Source organism: Protopterus annectens, chromosome 3.part1 (genome assembly GCF_019279795.1).
Source record: "Protopterus annectens isolate FY-2018-M chromosome 3.part1, PAN1.0, whole genome shotgun sequence".
NCBI classification, from domain to species: domain Eukaryota; kingdom Metazoa; phylum Chordata; order Ceratodontiformes; family Protopteridae; genus Protopterus; species Protopterus annectens.
In genome coordinates, this window is record NC_056732.1 from 957,130,991 (window position 1) to 957,151,370 (window position 20,380).

Below are 20,380 nucleotides of genomic sequence, written 5' to 3' on the forward strand. Positions count from 1 at the left end.
ACCATACATTTCGGCCACAGAACCTGCACCGAAATACAAAAGGTGGGGGCGTATCCATAGTCATCAAGGATACCCACACCTCCAGGTTAGTGGCCCAGCACAATGCTTCAGAGATCATCCACATGCTACTAACAACGGGCAAAACTGCAATTCAAATTGTAGCTTGCTACAGATCACCCACCATGTCCCAGGATCCCCATTCTGCATTTCTGGAAACACTGGGAAACATAAAGGTCCTACCAAACACCCTAATATTGGGTGAGTTCAATTACCCCAACTTTAACTGGGAGAACTACTCAAGTACTAACTCCCTTGCCCAACATTTCCTAGAATTTATAAACTCAAATGCCCTGGATCAACTGGTCAACACTTCCACCAGAGGTGACAACATACTGGACATGGTCATCACCAACATAGGCGACATGTGTTCCACACCGGAGGTTAACCCCTCACTGATTAGATCTGACCATAAACAAATCACTCTGGATATCCACATTCCACCCCCACCCCCAGTCAAGGAAACCACCGTGAAAAAATTTTCAAAAGCAAACTCCATATTACTTAAGACCGAGGTGGAAAGTTTCAAAGCCCCCATGCTAAAGGATAACGCTGTCCAAGCTGCAAAATCCTTTACTAATGCATTCTATGGACACCTACAATAATGCATGGATCATGCTGTCCCAAGCAAAACCAAGACTCACTCCTCCAAGAAAAGCAAATCAGTCTGGTGAACCCCTGCCATAAACAAGCTCTACAATAGAAGGAGGAAACTAGTACAGAAAAGAGTAAAATCCCAAGAAGGGAAGAAATACCTGATCAGTAGCAACAAGAAACTACGATCCCTCATAAAATCATCCAAGGCTAGCTTCGAAAGAAAATTTGCCAAGGACTCCAAAAATAACCACAAGGCATTCTTTAGCTATGTCAAGAATCTCAGTGGCAATGCTCAAATCTGCTCAGAGTTAGTGCAGAATGGCACAAAATACACTGAACCAACCGATATCACCAACATCCTGGCAGACAGGTTCAGTGCAAACTTCACCCCCCTCTCACCCCCCAAAAGGGCCCATAACCATACCAGAAGAATGTAGAGCCCCTGAAATCACAGGCACTCAGGTTAAAACAGCCCTCGCCAAAGCCAAAAACACAGCATCAATGGGGCCGGACAGTGTCCCAGGAATGCTTCCTACACAAACTCAAAGATGAACTAAACCCTCACCTAAACACACTGTTCAAACTCAGCCACTCCACAGGCTATGTACCCAGAGAGTGGTGCACAGCAATGGTTATTCCACTCCACAAAGGTGGAGCCACAACAGACCCCGGGAACTATCGCCCTATAAGCCTGACTAGCTTGGTCTGCAACTCTATGGAATGCATCATCATGGAACTCATTAACAGAGACAAAACCTCCAAACACTGGACCCTACCCAGTTCGGCTTTGTTAAGGGCAGAGCATGCCTCCTAAACTTGGTGGACTTCTTTGAGACAGTTACCAAGGCTATAGATGAGGGAAAGGTGGTACACACAGCCTACCTAGACCTCACAAAGGCCTTCAACACCATTCCCCATTCTGGTATTATAGACAAGCTCACCAGCCTGAACATAAACCCCTACATCACAAGATGGGTTGTCAACTGGCTCATGGACAGAACCCACACGGTGAGAGTTGTGGGAGCTAGGTCCGACTCTAAACTAGTTACAAGTGGCATTCCCCAGGGCTCAGTCCTAGGACCCCTTCTATTCGGCATATACTTCTCAGAGGTACAGGCAAGCACAGGAGGACTATGGCTGACCAAGTTTGCAGACGACTGCAAACTAAGGGCTATAATTTACTCTCTGGCTGACACAGACATCCTCCAAAAGGGTCTCACACTACTTGGTGTCAAAGTCATAGCCTCAAGCTATCCTCTTTGGAAAAAACAAAGTACCCACAAACTATGTGGTAGTCCCCTAAATACAGAAGATGTAATAAGGGATCTAGGGACCCAAGTAGATAGTAATCTCTTCTTTGATAATCACATTGTCAAAGTGGTTAGAAAATATTTCTATGTGGCCCACCTAATCACAAAATGGTTCACATCCAGATCAAAAGAGGTCATTGTGCCTCTCTACTCATCACTCATCAGACCCATCATAGAGTACAATACCCCATTTGGGATGTACCTTACAAGACACCTGCAACAGCTGGGAAGACCACAGAAGTACCTCACCAAGAGGATGACTGGCCTCAAACAGATGCCCTATGCAGCTTGACTGATGAAACTCCAGCTGTACTCGGTCACATACCGCCTTCTCAGAGGTGATCTCTGCCTGACATACAAGGCCATGTCCAGCCCAGAATTGATGGACATGCTCAACCTAAAGAAAACCATATTCCTTTTGAGCTACATGCTCTAAGGATCTAAACCTCACCACAACAATAAATAGGATGTGCTGGAGTGATAGATTCCTGTCCCAGAGACTTCCCATGCTTTGGAACAAGATTCCAATCTACATTAGGCAGACCTCCTCGCTAACACTCTTCAAGAGAAACCTTGATGAGTGGATGGGAAACAGAAAGTTTACCCCGGGGATCACTTCAATGGCTCTGCTGGACAGAGGCACAGGGAACTAATCTAAGGGGGTGGTGAACGCCAACATATTCTGGTTAGGCTTATAAATACCTTTGGGCAGATAGCCTAGTACCTACCTATGAACCTATGAACCTATGTGTATAAGATAAAAGCACATGTTGAATAATAGGTCAGCAAAGCTTCATTAGTAAATACCAGTTCATTGTTCCTCTCTGGTTCAGAAGGTGGCATTCCCATAGGACAATCCATAAGAATTTCATGAGGGCTTAATTTATGACTAGTGTTTACAGTTCCTCACATACTCATCAGAGCCAGAGGCAAAGCATCTGGCCTTTTTAGCCCCATTTATCTACAGACTTTACTAATCCTGATTTTAAAAGTCTGGTTAGAGCTTTTAGTAGGACTAGATTACTGTAGGTGATGGGGACAATGAAACTGTAAAGAAATTTCTAACACAGAACACAATTTCTGAACAATTTCAGCAGTAAAATGAATACCTCTATCTGAATTAATTGAATGAGGTACACCAAACCTAAGAATTAATTATTTTAGCAATTTCTTCACTACTGTTTCAGCATCACTCTTAGCACATGGATGGGCTTTCAGCCATGCAGTAGAAACACAGGCAGTAACCAAAATATATGAAAACTAGCACATTTCCACATCTGGATAAAATCCAATTTTGTATTTGCAAAAGGTCCGCAAGGTGGGGGCAAAGCATAAGATGTAGTTCTTACAGAAGCTTCAATATTATGCAACATGCAGATTTCACTATTATTTACATAATGGCTAACTAGATATTGAGAAAGGGGCAAATCAATCCTGCTGAATAAGAGTAAGAAGTCCATGCTTATCAATGTGATTCAGTAAGTGATACCCTTATCAACCAGGGTAGTACAACCAAACATGCCACTACCCTGCCATCAGGGTGTCTCAATGTTAAATCAGAATGCGTTTTACAACCTGATCTAATCCACTTCTTTTTCTCAGTCTCTGAAGCTTCATTCTGCAAAGTAATCAAATCATTAAAATTACAAGGTTTGTCTGTCTTTGTAAATGCTTCCTGCAAAACAAAATTTTTAGTGACAGTGACATCTAAACCAGCAGTTTGCTTGGCAGCATAATCTGTAATCCAGCTACCTTTTACAGTGACAGTGTCTCTTTTTAGAAGAGCTTGCACTTTAATTGCAGCTAAAGCTTTTGGTAACAGCAAAGCATGTAATAAGTCTTTTACAATCTTTCCATTTTTTTTATTTCAGTACCTGCTGATATTAAAAGTCCACTCTGTTTCCACAATTCCCCACAGTCGTGTGCCACCCTGAACCCATAACAACTATCAGTATAAATGTGCACAACTTTATCTTTAGCTATTTTACATTCTTTGATTAATAATTCATCAACTCAGGCAGAGGTAACCTTTTACAGTCTTTCCTGACACAATACTGTTGTATTTTCAGTACATATAGCAATGCTTGCAGTAAGGTTTCCATTTCTGTTTCTCCCACATGATCTATCAATGACTAATTGTATTTCTGCCTTGTCCATTGGAGTATCTCTCAAACTGGATCTAGGAGAAAGCACATTGTTAATCACAAGTATACAGTTATGTGGTTCATCATCTTATGTCATAGGCAGGAGGGATGCTGGGTTCAATAGCTGGCGTTGCTCAATGGTGATGAATGGTTAAAAATAAGCAACAATTCATATTTTGTAACCTGGCAACCAAAAGATTCTGCATCTTAGATTTAGCAACGGCTTAGCAACAGTGCAGATACCACATGGGGAACTGCAAATGTAAGTTTGTATCCTAGGACCAACACTGCAGATTGTTCTACCACCACTGCAGCTGCTGCTACTGAGCAGGCATCCCAGTAATCCTCTAGCCACCCATTTTAAGAATGAATTGCAACAAGTCTAAATGCATCACTGTGTTTTTGAACTGGCACCTCTGCTGCATACCCCCTCCCCTTTCCTGACAGAATAAAGTGAAAGGTTTCCTATAATCTGGGAATCCGAAGGCTTGGTGCTGTAGCAAGGGCTTGTTTTAAGAAAGAAAAACTACTTTCTTCCTTTCCTTTCCAGGGCAACAGCTCTGGTGTATCTTGTTTGAACATATCACTCAAAGGTCTAGCAATTTCTGCATAATTTGATACCCATCGTTTAAAGTGTCCTGCCCAACCTAGAAAATCTCGTAGCTGCTTTTCCATAACAGGGCAGGGTGCCTTTATGATAGCTTCAACATGTAAAGGCAAGAGATGCCTCTCTCCATGTGATATGAAGTGTCCTAAATACTTTACCTAAGTGAGCACAACTGAAGTTTTTTCTTTGATACTTTATGTCCATGTTTTGCTAATTTAATCAGTATATTTGCGATGCCCTGCTGACAATGTGTTAATGTATTTGAAGATATAAGTAAATAATCTATATAGGTACCAAAACAGATTTGCATGGATGCTGGATTTCTTTAAGGTCCTGCTTTAAAATTTGTGAAAAGATTGAGGAACTATCAACAAACCCTTCTAGCAGTCATAGCCACGTATGTTGAATTCTCCCATATGTAAAGGCAAATAAATACTGGCTATTTGGTTGAATAGGGATAGAAAAGAAAGCTGAACATAAATCTCCCAGCAGAAAAGCAAGTAGCCCACAGAGTTATGCAACTCAATATGGTTGCTGGATTTGGTACTACAGGGTATGAAGGCTTGACAACCGGATTTACTGCTCATAAGTCCTCTATAAACCTATATGTATCTCTGCCTGACTTTTCAACTGGAAAAAATGGGAGTATTACAGCAACTATGTGTTTTTTTATATAATTCCATGTTGAAGCAGAGAATCAATTGCATGTTTGATTCCCTTTTCTTCCTCTGGTTTTAAAGGAGACTCTGGTATGTGAAGAAGTCGCTTTGCAGGATCTACAGACATTTTCACAGGTATGGCATATTTTAACAGAACTACCCTGTTAGAATGTCTTGCCCAGAAAATGTTAGGAACCTGCCATTATCACTTCTGCTTCATATTCGACTGGTTTCCCTAAATAAATGCCATGTGCAGCGCAAAAGGTAGTGCATCTTAATTTGCAAAGGGGATCCCTACCCATTAAGTTTGCTGGAGCTGAGGTGCTTAATAGAAAGATATGCTTATTATTATTCAATCATAAAGAGACCAGGATAACTTTAGATAAAGGAAAAACAGTGGAAGTGTTAGTGGCACCTACTGCTGATACTTTTTTACATGGTACTGGAATTTTTTCCAGGTCACTTATTTCAACACAGATCAAGTATCAAAAGTGTCAATCAGAAATGAGACATCTTTTTGTCCTACTTTTATCTTAACAACAGTTCCTTCTTGATCTACTTCCATTAATGTTATGTTTGACTCATCCTTTCCCCGTGGGTGTTGTCAGTACATTCTCCCCTGACATTTGCTGCCACTCTGGGAGTGGGGTTGGTAGAAAAACATTGGAAGTATTTTGATTTTGCCAGTGCTGCATTGGCTGTTGTTGCTGTTGTAGATTAGGGTGGTCTCCTTTTCAATGTCCCATATGTCCGCAGTTGTGACAAGCCTCCCTCACAGCTTGATTTCATTTTACATTTGATGTTCTTCTTCTACCCTGTCTAGTTACATTTGTTGCTCTTCTTTTACCCTGTCTACCTTGTTACCTTTGCCCCTGTTTCTACCCCCTTCTTTCAAAACTTTCCATTTGAAATTACGAGTTTGTCATCTGTATCTCTTTTCTTTTTCTCTATTTTATCCATGTAGTGCTCTGCATATTTTATTAACTTATCTATTTCCTTCTCCTGTCTGATTTTGCCTTAACAGTGACTGCACATTACGTAAGAGTTCATGCTTTAGCATTTGCCATTGGCTCTGCTATATCAGAATTTGCTGAAAATACTTCTCTAAGTCTGCTAAATTAATTAACTGATGTTTCTCCCTTACTTTGTTACATGCAATCGTTTTATCCCAATTTGTTTTAACAGGACAAATTGTCAACATTTCTTGTAAGACCTTCTCTCTGACTTCCACTAATGCCCTCTTGTCTTCAGCAGTCGAGTAATCTGGGTGCCCTGCTGGGGCCAATCCACCTTAGTTTTTCAATTTGTCACATATATATCAGACAGGAATACGTTTTTTAATAACTGTCTTAAATCTGCCAGGGTGGGTTCATATATTTAAATAACATTGCTTATTTCAACCTTAAGTTTTTGAAGGTATTATCTGATGTTAGAATAAGTTGTAACTATAGTATGTAAATCAGTAAGTGTCCAAGGTCTGTGGACTAATGCCATAGCACCATCCAGATGTGGTCTCCCTCTGAGGGGATATAGAGAATTATCAATCTGCTTTTCCTGTTTTGTAAGCTGTCTTGCCTTTAAGCAAGTAAAATGTACCTTTTTACCTAGATATTCGACCTCATCGTACAATGCTCCCTTCCCCATCTGAGTCAGAGGGCAAAGTTTTGGAGTGGAAAGTACTAGAAGGTTCAGCTTGGGGTGAGGCAGACGCTATGTGTATAGGTGCAAAAGGAGTGACTTGTATCGATAAACTTTTCCATGGGGTTGTAGACTGACCTCTGTCTTGTTGGAACAAGTGGGGGTCCTGATCATTTCTGTGATGAGGGAAGAAGGGAAGCTGATCATCTTCCCCAGAAGACCCCCCCCCCCCCCACCAGTTGCAATATGGTCATTTAAAATGGTGGGATACAAAGGAGAAGTTGGTATGGTATCATACTTTTACTGTAATTTTACATTTTTTAACTTGTTGCAACAATTTTGTCATTTGTATCTTTTAACCCCTTTACAGTGAATTATGTGTGTCTTTTAAAGGTTTCAGTATACTAATCATTGTAACTATTCCACTGATCTGTTTTTATCTTATTACATTTGTGTTCTTATTTTGTTCATAAATGCAATATTTTACTTTTATAAAAAAATATCCAAACAAATAAACCTTGGTTAAATCTGAGTCACAGCACTAACTGAAATGGAAGATTTGTCAAAACCTAATATCATGCAGCTATTAACTTCACAACACAGATATTCAAAGATTGTGGATGCAATCACATTATTTATTAGAAGTCATCCATGCATCACACCCTAATCAGAGAGGAGGTTGTGGAAGGGGGTGGTTGCAATGTGAACTGGATGTCCAGAACATGCTTTAGTGAGAAATATTATTATCTCTCTCTTACTTATGCCTACATTTTGAATCACCACCTTAAATGCTTAGAAATATTAGGGAAGAAAATTTAGAAGCACACACTTTTGAACAAGTTAGGAAAGGAAAACATCCAAAGCTTGTTACATTGTTCTGTGTATCTGCACATTCTGGCTAAATAAACTTCAGAGTCTGTAATATACAAAGCATATTATTTTTAATAAAACATTCCGCCAAAACAATACTTGTGTTTATAAGTAACAGTAAAGGGAAGATTAGTGAAGTATGACAATTCAAATACTAATATATCTGAATAAGTACATGGTAAGGAGGTACTGCAGTGAATGCAATGGCTTAGAAATAATAAACATACTTATATGTCAATGACAAAAAAGTGCAATACAGGTAAACAAAAATCATCTTATGTCTTTTTTTTACAACTGAAGATGAGTTCTCCTATAACAGGAGACAATAGGAGAGGTACTTAAAAAGACTATTTGAGTCTGCGAGTAAGCCTGAATAAAGTAGTAAAAAATATAGACAGTTTAGATAGATACAGACATGCATACATACATACATAGATATAGATATATAAATACAGGGAAAAATAATAATTCATACAGAGTTGTAACTGAAGCACTAGAGTACATTCAGTACATTACTGCAAGCAAGAGTGAGAGATATGGCAGTACGTATGTGCAGTATTTCTATCTTTGTCGCCTCACAGTAAGACGCTGTCCGGTTCGATTCTCAGCTAGAGCATCTTCTGCGTGGAGACATTCATGAATGGGCATACCTTCGTTGAAGGTTGTGCATCAGGGCTGGTAACTCGGCACGTAAAAATCAACTACCAATCATTAGCGGACCGGAGTTCCGCTGTGGCGACCCCTAACGGGAAAAGCCGAAAGACACAACACAACAAGTGTATGTAAAGATATAATTCATAGATAATAGTAAATGAAGCAATAGAGTACATTGAGTACATTACTGTGAACAAAACTGAGACATATGTGAGTATATAATTGCAGCATTCTGTCTTTAACTGATTTATAAGATGCTAGTATTTATAAAGGGTGTTCTCAGTGCAATATTGCCAACAAATACATATCAGGCACGGATATGATCATTATTTTTGTGTTGCTGGCTGAAATATGTAATACCACCATTACTTGATAGAAATCACTGTCCTGACAAGTAATTATAAACTTTTCCCATAAAAATGACATCCCAAAGTCTGCATAAGCACTTTCATAAAACTTTCAAACAAGAGTCCACATAAGTGTTTCTCATATATTCTGTTATAAAGTACAGTTTTGTACCTACCATAAATGTAGATGTCCGAACTGGATAGCATCTGCAGTCATAACAAATGGGTTGTCCTGTCATCAGGCAGCCCTTCGGTCGGCCGGATTCCAAAGTCCGGGTCCGGCTTCGGCTGATGTCGCACTTCACCCGACGTCATCTCTGCTGGTCTTCGGGTATAAAGGCATCAGCCGACGCCATTTTCCTCAGTGTTTCTTGCCCCAGATGCCAGTTGCCCTCTTGGAAGGCTAAATTTTGGATAAATGCCAATGTTTCCAAAAACGTAGAAGGCAAACACAAAAAATAAGCATGTATGTACATATATACAAACAAATACACCATAAGAGACTCCCCCCAGCTAGCTATTAGGAGGGTAAATACCCTAGGAGTACCACAGAGGGGAAGGAGGGTTGGTAATCCTGACTGCAGATGCTATCCAGTTCGGACATCTACATTTATGGCAGGTACAAAACTGTACTATGTCCTTCATGGATGCATCTGCAGTCATAACAAATGGGTAGAATACCATAGCCAAACTAGGGGTGGAGGAAGAAAAATGATGGTGTAGTTAGGATCCCATGCAGTACAGCAGTGGCAAACCCTGCTCGGGATCTAGAGTATAGAGGTAAATTATAATGCTTGGCAAATGTATGCACGGAGGTCCAAGTAGCCACCTCAATAATGTCCTTGGTTGCCACTCCTCATAAGAAAGCTGTGGTAGTGGCTGTAGCCCTTGTAGAATGAGGTCTTATGTTCTGTGGAATTGGTTTTCCATGGTAGGAGTAACAGAATCTTATGCAATTTCCTATCCATTTGGAGATTGTCTGTTTGGAAATTGCTTTTCCTTCCCTTCCTGTTGCATAGGCTACTAAAAGCTGGTCAGTTTTTCTGTTACTTTTGGTTCTGTCCAGGTAGTAGCGTAACTGCCTATGTACATCCAAGGTATGCAGCAGTCTTTCCCCCCTGTTCTGTGGCTTGGGAAAGAAGGTAGGTAGGTGGATTGCCTGGTTTAAAGACACTCTGGATACCACCTTAGGCATAAATGTAGGATTAGTTCTCATGGACACCCTATCTTGATGGAAGATTAGGAAGGGTTGCACTGCCATTAAGGCCTGTAGTTCCGAAACCCTCCTTGCTGAGGTAATTGCCAGTAGGAAAGCAGTTTTCCATGACAGGTGTTGCAGATCTGCTGTTGCTGCTGGTTCAAACGGAGGGAGTGTCAACTTTTCTAGTACAAAGTTCAAGTCCCATGCTGGTAATGGTGGTTTCCTAGGAGGTTTTACATTCTTGATCCCTCTGAGGAACTGCCTGAGTAGAGGATGCGAAAAGACAGGTGGATCGAAGCTGTATTCTGCTGAAATAGCTGATGCATGTATCTTGATGGAGGAATAGGACAGGCCTGTATGTAGAAGCTCTGCCAAGTACTCCAGAATGTTAGCAATATCTATGTTCGACACATCTTTTCCTCTTTCAGTACTCCAAATGACAAACCTTTTCCATTTTCCTGCATAGTTCCTTCTTGTTGAAGGTCTGCGGGCTTCAAGGATAATGTCTTTAACCCTTTGGGAAAGGTCTGGGTTAGTTGCTGCTATGTGATGTTCCAGGCAGTCAGTTGCAAGGTTTTTAGGTTTGGATGCATGATGTTGTAGTTGTTCTGAGTTAACATCAAAGGCATCAGGGGTATTGACCACATTCTCTCCCGAGACATGCTCCTCAGCAATGGGTACCAGTGTTGTCTTGGCCAATTCAGAGCTATCAGGATTATCCTTGGACATTCCTCTTTGATTTTCAGTAGTACCTTGTGTATCAAGGGAAGAGGTGGAAATGCATATGCTGTCAGGCCTTTCCAGCTGAAGGATAGAGAGTCCACCTTCCATGCAAGTGGGTGGAATGTCCTTGTGCAGAATTTTTTGAGCTGGTGATTGAGTGGGGATGCGAATAGATCTATTTGTGGCATTCCCCATTTCTTTGTGATGGCCTTGAAGATGTCCGGGTGTAGCATCCATTCGTGAGCATCCGAGGTGGTTCTGCTTAACATGTCTGCTAGGGTGTTCTCTTTTCCCGGCACAAATATTGCCTGTAACTGGATGTTGTAGCTGAGAGCCAGATTCCAAAGGTCCAAAGTCATTCTGCATAGGGGGTATGAATGAGTGCCTCCCTGTTTGTTGATGTACCACATGACTGTGGTGTTGTCTGTCCTTATCATCAAATGGCCTTCTTTGAGGAATGGTCTGAATTTTTGGATTGCCAGTTTTACTGCCAGCATTTCTTTTTGGTTTATGTGCAGGTGCAGCTGGTCTTGAGTCCGCAATCCTTGTATGCATTTGTCCAGCATGTGCGCCCCCCCATCCTAGGTCTGAGGCGTCCGTTGTGATGGTTTGGCTTGTTCGAAAGTTGTGGAAGGGTAAGCCTGGATTTGACTGGCATGCTTGAGCCCACCATAGGAACTCCTGTTTTAGGCATGGGATTAGTGGGATTTCTGTTTCTAAGCTGTGCCTGTGCTGAGACCATAAATTCTTTAGGTACCACTGTAGCTTTCTCATATGCAGTCTGGCATGTGGGACCAAGATTATGCATGATGCCATGAAGCCCAAGGCCTGCAGAACTTTTCTTGCTGTTAGTTTGTTCTGCTTTGTTAATGCCAAGAAGTAAAGAGGGAGTTCTTTTTGTTTTTCTGCAGTTAGGAATGCCATTTGTTTTACTGTGTCCAATTCCGCGCCCAAGAATGTTCTTGTTTGGGATGGTATCAGCCTTGACTTTTGTAAATTGACTGTGTATCCCAGGGCTTGTAGCAAGTAAATGACCCTTTGTAAATCTGTTGTCAGCTTGCTTTTGTTGTCCGCTTGTAAGAGGCAGTCGTCCAGGTATGGATAAATTTGGATTCCCTGTAGTCTGCAGTGAGCGATTACTGATGCCAGGCATTTTGTGAATACTCTGGGCACAGTAGATAAACCAAAGGGCAATGCTGAGAATTCATAATGCTCTGATCCTGCAAGAAATCTGAGGTATCTTCTGCAATTTGGTCGAATGGGGACGTGCAGGTATGCCTCCTTGAGATCTAGAGTTACCAGCCAACACTCCTTGCCCAGCATGGGAAGAAGTTGCTGTAGGGTCAGCATTTTGAATTTTGGGACAATGAAGTATGTGTTTAAGACGGACAGGTCGAGAATAGGTCTCCAACTTTTCTCTTTTCTTGGTACTAGGAAGAGTCTGGAGTAGAATCCTTTGCCCTGTTCTGTTATTGGTACTCTTTCCACAGCTCTCATCTTTGTTAATTTCGCTATCTGCTGTAGAGCTTCTATTTTTTGATTTGGAGGTAGGTTTGGCATTCCTCTTTTTACTGGTAAGGTGTGGAAGTGGAACCGGTAGCCTTGGTCTATGGTTTGCAAAATCCACTTGTCTTTTGTAATATAGTGCCAATTTTTCAAAAATAAGGCTAACTTTCCGCCTAAAGGTGCAGCTATTTGCTCCCTGGTAGGCGGTGTCAGAGCCAAGTCACTGTGATTGTCCTGTTGCAGTGGCAGTGGTTGTGTCTGTGCCTCGGTTATTGCCTTGCCACTGTCGTCCTCTGTAGGCACCTCCTCTGGATTGATTTCTGCCTCTAGAGCGTCTATTCCTGCCCCTTTGGGATTTTGTGGAGTCTGGAAAGGACCAATTTTGGCAGGCCAGTTCCTGCTAAACCTTGGGGGCTGAACCTGTAAGAAATCTTTAACTGTTTGTACAGATTTTGCCTTTTCTTCCATTTTCTTCATTACTTGCTGGGCAGGTGTACCAAATAGACTGGCCTTATCCATAGGAGCATCCAACAGCTTTGCTTTAACATGATCCGGTAAGACCTGTTCTTTCAACCATGCATGCCTTCTTATCACTGTGCCAGTCATGGCTGATCTAAATGAAGCCTCCAGTGCATCATAGCCACATTTTAAGGAATGGTTACTAACCTGTTGGATGTTATTCACCATTTCTAATACATATTTCTTATCTAAGGATTCATCAGAGGACAGTTTTTTAGTTAACTGATCAGGCATAAACTCTTGGTATTGGATCATATGAAACTGACAGTTTAAAGCTCTAGCTGAGAGAGTAGCAGAGGTGTAAACTTTTTTCCCCATCTCTCTAAGGACCTGGATTCCCTTTCAGAAGGGATAGGGTTTTTTGCTGTGGTCGAGGCTACTGCCTTAGGCCCCTGGGATATAGTTTCGGGATCTGCAAGTGGGGCCTTGTATAGGTGGTGATGAGTGTCTGGCACCCTGTAAAATCTATCTGGTTTGGCAGGGGCTGGAGGTAAAGAATCAGGAGCAGTGCAAACATCATTAAATGCATCATCCACAACAGGCAGTACAGGAGGTATAGCTAAGGGCCTATGTTGTGGTAAGTGCAGAAAAGTCCTAAGCCTTTTCTTGAATCTGAGAAATCTTGTCCCTGCCATTGGAATTGTTCTCTCATGGCATGTAAGGTTTCCCCAAAGGAAAATTCCTCTGGTGGAGAGGCAGCTGGAATGGATTCTTCAGCATCGGAATCTTCATAAGTAGAAAAAGGAGCCTCTGGCTGGTCTGTAATGTCTGAGTCATCCGCAGAATCATCAGAGGACATTGCCTCGGGGGCTCTGCTCTAGGTCTCTTTGCTGGGGCTGAGAGGCCCTGTCTGGGTGAGATTGGGATCCCCTAATTAAGGATATTAAATCTTCTGCCAGAGTAAGCATTTGTGAACTTAAAGTGGGCCTGTGTGAGGGGGCTTAACAGGCACTGATTTAACAGATTTGGCTGCTTTAGCCCTGGCAAAGGCCTTAATAGACATGGCTGCAGGAGGCCTAGCAGCACCACGTGCTGGGGTAGAGACATCCAAAGGGATGGTGTCTGATAAATCACTAGGAACCACAGTTGTAGGCAAAATTTCTGAGGCCGATTCAACTAAGGTAGCAGGAGCCTCAGTAGTAGTCATGGATTCGCTGAAGATTGACCGGTTTTCTCGGTTTCGGCGAAACCGAGACACTCGCGGCTTGCTTAACCGTGGTTTCAGCCGAAACCGCGGACCGCGAGTGTCGGTCTTTTTCTTTGCGTTTTACAATTTGGGTAGTCGGAGGATCCGACGGCATAATGTACGCAAAATCTGAGCGAAAAACTGTTCAGCAAACTCCGACCGGCGCCTAAGCGTTCGTCGGTTGAAGGACAGGCCGAACAGGCTGCTACGTCGTGGTCTGGGCCTAAGCAAGGCAGACAGTAAGAGTGGAAATCTTTATGAGGTATTTGTTTCCCACAAGTTAAACAGTTATTGACTTTTTCTGACATCGGCTGAGGCAAGAAAGAGTCCCCAACGGGGTACTTAGCTTTTAGAAGTCTTCGAAGTAGTATTCGGTAGTAGTAATCTCTGGATCTGACAGACCGGCACTTGCGAACAGCTTCTGCTTGCGCCACGGCAAGAAAGACTGAGGAAAATGGCGTCGGCTGATGCCTTTATACCCGAAGACCAGCAGAGATGACGTCGGGTGAAGTGCGACATCAGCCGAAGCCGGACCCGGACTTTGGAATCCGGCCGACCGAAGGGCTGCCTGACGACAGGACAACCCATTTGTTATGACTGCAGATGCATCCATGAAGGACATTTCAATACTGATTTAAAAAATAAACATACTTTTAAGTAAGAACACTATAAAATGAAGGGTGAATTTATTTTCTCTTTTGTCTCCCCTTTTTTCTCTCTTTAAGTTATTTTAATTATGCAACATTTTGCCCTTTATTATTTATTCTCTTCCATTTATGTTCATTTTTTACAAATTCAAAATCCCTTGGAACAACCCATGCACATAATTCCCAGATTAGGGAACACTTACCTTTTGCCTGTCTGGGAAATCCTTGCAGGGCTGAGGTGAAGGTACTGGTCTTGCAGGTACCCCAGCACATGGCAGTGTGGCAGTCATCATTAAACAGGAGCTTCAGGAATTCATTGAGGATGTGCTAGAAGACATAGTTGATAGGCTGATTCAGCCATTTGAAGCCTCAATTTAGCATGTTCATGACACAGTGCACCAACTGGTGCCAACCTCCATACCATCACAGTCCACTACCCCATGAACATCAGGGTCCTTCATTATCCCACCATCTGGCAGTGGAAACATTCGAGACTCTATGCAATGGGGCTATTGCTTCTTCAGCCCTTCTCCCCTTATCCTTTCACCTACACCCTTTTATCTATTTCCCACACAAGCTACCATTATATATATATATCTATATATATATATATATATATATATATATATATATATATATATTTATATACAAATGAAGAAATAAGTTCTTTATCCCCCACCAAAAACATTGTGCATTTCCTCTTCCACCTCCTCCAGCACAATTTATTTTATTTTATTTATTTATTTTACATTTGCTGACCGGGATAGTCTGACTGGATGCATGTCCATTTTCAGCGGAGGCCCAGGGAGGAAAGCTCCAAGGGTAAGCAGATACAGCATTACATAATACCAGCATTACATATTACAAACAGACTATTTACAGAGATTACATAAGTAAGCAAGTTAAACAAGTTCCACAGGTTAGAGTTAATCCTGAGCGCAAGTCAGGATTAAATTAAATTACACAGTAAACTGGTTAACAGATTTTTACACATTTTAGAGAGAGTTAGCAAAGCTTGATACATTGACATAGCCAGTTAAGTGACAAATGTTGTTTGAGTCTAGTTTTAAATTGACCTAAGGTGGAAAGTAAGGTAATATCAGCTGGAAGAGAGTTCCAGTATCTATTTACAGAGTTTGCAAAGAGAGAGTCACAGGCTGTGTTATTAATTTTGCTAGTCTGATTTAGTAGTTTGTTAGAGGATCGAAGTAATCTAGGATTGTTATAGGGGGTGATAATATTTTTAAACTGCAGCAGTATTGTCCAGACTGTAGATTATTTTATAGGCCATAATCAGTTGGTTATACTGGATTAGGCTGGGTAGTTCAAGCCACCCAAGCTGATTTAGATTGATGCAATGGTGTGTCCTAAAAGGCAGCCCATTGGCAAACCTGGCAATGTGGTTGTAACAAATTGAGAGTTTGTTAAGGACAGTCTTGTTTAAATTCGAGAGTAGAGGGGATGCATACAGAAGGGTTGAAAGAAGGTGAGAGCGAGCTATGGCAATTTTAGCTGGAGGGGTTAGGAAGGCTTTTATTCTGTAAAGTGACCCTAGTTTTTTATTGATAGTTTTGATAGTTTGGTTAACATGTAGGTCGAATTTTAGATTATTGTCTATGATGACACCTAATAGTTTTGTAGAGGGGTCAGGGGAGATTATTGTGCCATCATTTGAATTTATGGTAAAGGTGGAAGCCTCAATGTTTTCCCTTCTGTGTTCTACCTGTTGCTGTGTCCCCCCTTTCCCAGTCTTTCCTGCTTCCCACTTTCTATTCTTTAATGAAATCAACAGGGTGTCCATATAGGCATACTCCCATATAAAATATAGCAAACCCTTTATTTTTTAAAAAATATTGATAATAAATGCTGCACAGTCTGTCTTTCCAGCATGATTTCACATAGCCACATAGCCATGTCTGTCCAAAATTTCCAAACACATACAAAGTTATATGAAGCCTACAGCTTTTATGTAATACTTAGGGTCGTAGATTTATACTAGACTAATGACTACCAGGGCCATTACATGCCTAGCCATGCAGTCCAACCCAATTGTCTTCCTATGTATCATGTACATGTATTACGTGTCTTCCTATGTATCATGGGCATTTAATAAGAGGGGTTATGTTAGTCAGGAAGTTTCTATAGGTTATATGGGGAGGGTATGCTAGTTTGGGAATTGGTGTCTGTTTTTGTCTATCTGAGACATGGGAGCCAGACCAGGGGTTAATTTCTGATCCCTCATCCACAAGTCAAGGTTACTCTTCAATGAGGTTAGGGATAGACTCTGCTTCCCATGGATAGGAAGCCAGTTCCAGTGAAAGAGAATCCTCAGTGACACATATCTGTCTCACCAGCATGTCTTATGTCACAAGCTGAAATCCTTGAATCTACTGATTCTAATACTGTTTATTTTGTGGATGAGCAAAAGGTACATCAGGGTTGAATCCAAGGATGCCTTGTAAGCCAGGCATAGATTGCCTGTCAGTAACCTGTAGGAGACCAAGTATAGAGCAATTCATATAGGACATTGTGTTTATACCCTGAATTCTCCTGATAAGGAACCTTTGATGGTGTTCCAACTATTGCACATGTCTGACCAGGTACATGCCGAAAGGGGCATTATACTTGGTGATGGGTCTGATAACGGCCAAATAAAGTAGGACTATGGCTTATTTTGACCTGTATGCAAAGCCCTTACTTTTAAGTTGGATGACATAGAATGATTTTCTTACTTGCGTCTTTCGGCTTTTCCCAGTTAGGGGTCGCCACAGTGGAACTCCAGTCCACTACTGATTGGCAGTAGATATTTATGTGCTGAGTTGCCGGCCCTGACACACAACCTTCAATGAAGGTATGCCCATTCATGCATGTCTCCACACAGAAGACACTCTAGCTGAGAATCGAACAGAAGAAGGTCTTACTCTGAGGTGGCAATGCTACCACAGCACCACCACCGCAGTAGATTTTCTTACTACCTTGGCCATATGTTGGTCAAAAGCCAAATTACTGTCTACATATCTTCCCAAATCCCTGACTAGCAGGACAGCTCTTAGGGGTGTCTTATTGATGGAGTAATTAGCTGGGTTGCACTTTTTCAAAAAGACACTATGATGCATTTCTTGGCATTGAGTTTTAATCTAAGTCTTTGGCACCAGTCTTTGTCTGCATTAAACCTTGTAAAATGTTTGAGTCATGGGGGAATCTATGTTAGTTCCCAATGTGCAGTCATCTGCAAAGTTAGTCAGACAAAGGCCCTTAATATTAGCCTTTACCTCTGAGAAGCAATTGCCAAATAGGAGCGGACTCAGCACAGAGCCCTGAGGTACCACTTAGTGACAGGTCTCTTAGTGCAGAGTGTATCACCAGTCCTGACTTACTGAGCCCTGTCTGTGTGCCAGTTGGCAATTCAGCGAGATATGTAGGGGTTTATTCCCAGTTCAGTGAGTATGTCAATTATACCTTAGTGGAGTATTGCATTAAATGCCTTAGACAGGTCCAGGCAGGCTATGTGCACCATTTTCCTCTCATCCGTTGCCTTTGTGATCTTCTCAAAGAATTCCACCAGGTTTAGTAGGCATGATCTTTCCTTGAGAAAGTCAGACTGGGTTGGGACCAATGTCTGAAGTTTGCCTGTGTCCTTGTTGATAATTTCCATGGCTTTACATATTAGACTAAGACTAATAGGTCTTTATTTTCCAGGGTCAGTAGACAGCCCACTTGTGAACTGGAATAACCATTGCAATACTCCATTCTTGTGGTATTCAGTTAATGCAAAATTTAAGGTACTTTATGCCATCAAATCAGAGGTAAAATGTACCATAAGGGAATTATAGTGGCAGGAATTACCACATTATCTAACCTACTCACAACTTCAATAAATCCATAACATTGTGTATAAACTTAACAAATGTCTATCCATTCCTAGCCTCATGTAAATATATAACTCTTCCAGGCCACTACATTCATTGGATAAATACCTATCACATGTATTCAAACCCAACAATTTTGCTGGCAAATCACTACTCTCCCACCACCTTGATAAATCCTGCAACTCCATCCCATGACAGCAATATGACAAGAACATTCCATAAAATCATTTAAAATGCAACAAGAGTCCTACCTACTCAGTTATCAGCTCTGTACATGTGATGTTCCTGGATAATCCCAAACCCCTACTGTCCCCACTCTTTTATGTAACTGTCCTCAATACAGCTACTTCTTCACAATTTCTATCTGGCTATCATCTACCCCTTTTCACTTCTAGCTCTGTCACCCTTTTAGTTGGACCTCCTCAGTACTACTTTGTAATTTGGAACCTTCTAATTACTTCACTGTCTCCTACACAATATCTATTTACAGTTGATTACATTTTAAAGTAACTAGACTCTTATAAGCTTGATATTAGCTAAAATGTTACTGAATTCTTGTTTTAGCTGTCATGTTTTCATTAACTGTCATATAATTTCTAGTTTATGTATATACATCGATTATTTTGGATTAGTTATCATATCATTACTAGTCTGTGTATGTATGTACATTTATTATGCAAATCTTGTATAACTGCCTTCTACTCAGTCTGTAAAATGGAGCATTTCTCCTTGAGCCTCCACTGAAAACAGGACTTGTGCCAAGTTGGACTTTCCTGGTAAATAAAAGCAATAAATGTACACACACATACACACACACACACACACACACACACACACACACATACAAATATATATATATATATATATATATATATATATATATATATATATATATATATATATATTTATATAAAACATCTTCCTGTCTAGAAGCAATTGCTTTCATCACACAGTGAAAATCAAATAAAAAATAAAATTTAATTCAAAATAAATGTTTCTTTTTTCCAAGCAGTTGCACAACAAATCACAAACCAACCCTGGATTATTTCAGCCATGCTCTCACTTAGAGTGCTTGAGAATACCATTATGACAATTTGAAAGGTGGCTACGTAATACAATTTATAAAGAAAGAGATTTAAATTTTGTGGAAGATGGGGTATTGTGATAAAACACTCATTTAACTGAGTCAATGGAGGGAAGAGAAAGATAGACCCCCAGATTTACTAATCTTCCATGCAGGACTAATCTAGCCCTGCACAGAAGCGGCAGTTTAAGAGGAGGATGGCAGCGTGCCATGCATATTAATGAAGGCGCGCTGCCTGAACTCCTAATGCTACATGGAGCATGGACGAGTGCAGGGGGCGTGTCTGAAAGCAGAGCTCTCAGAATAAACATGCCCCTGCAAAGTAGAACAGAAGAATGTGTAAATAAATGAACAAAACCACTCATAGGTGACTGCATATCCCCACCAACAGTCCCCATGTGTTCAACAGCAACAGTATATTTAAATAAAGCGAAGAGACCCTTTTATTTATTTATTTTTTAAAACCCAGAGTACAGCTAACTGTAGGTGCGTGGATGTGCCCATTACCTTTCCACGGTTAAAGCAGCTGAAAAGGCTGGAGATGATAACAAGGAATATATACGCAAATGAAGCAGCACAGCAATAGTGTAGTAGTTAGCACACCCGTCTAATGAACAAGCATTGCCATTTCGAATCCCACTGCAGCACATATCATTTTCCATGTGAAATATGCATATGCACATATTTTTACATCTTTTTGCCGTATAACCTGCATAATAACATTTAAATGTGAACTGGAGTACTGCATTAAATGCACATGTG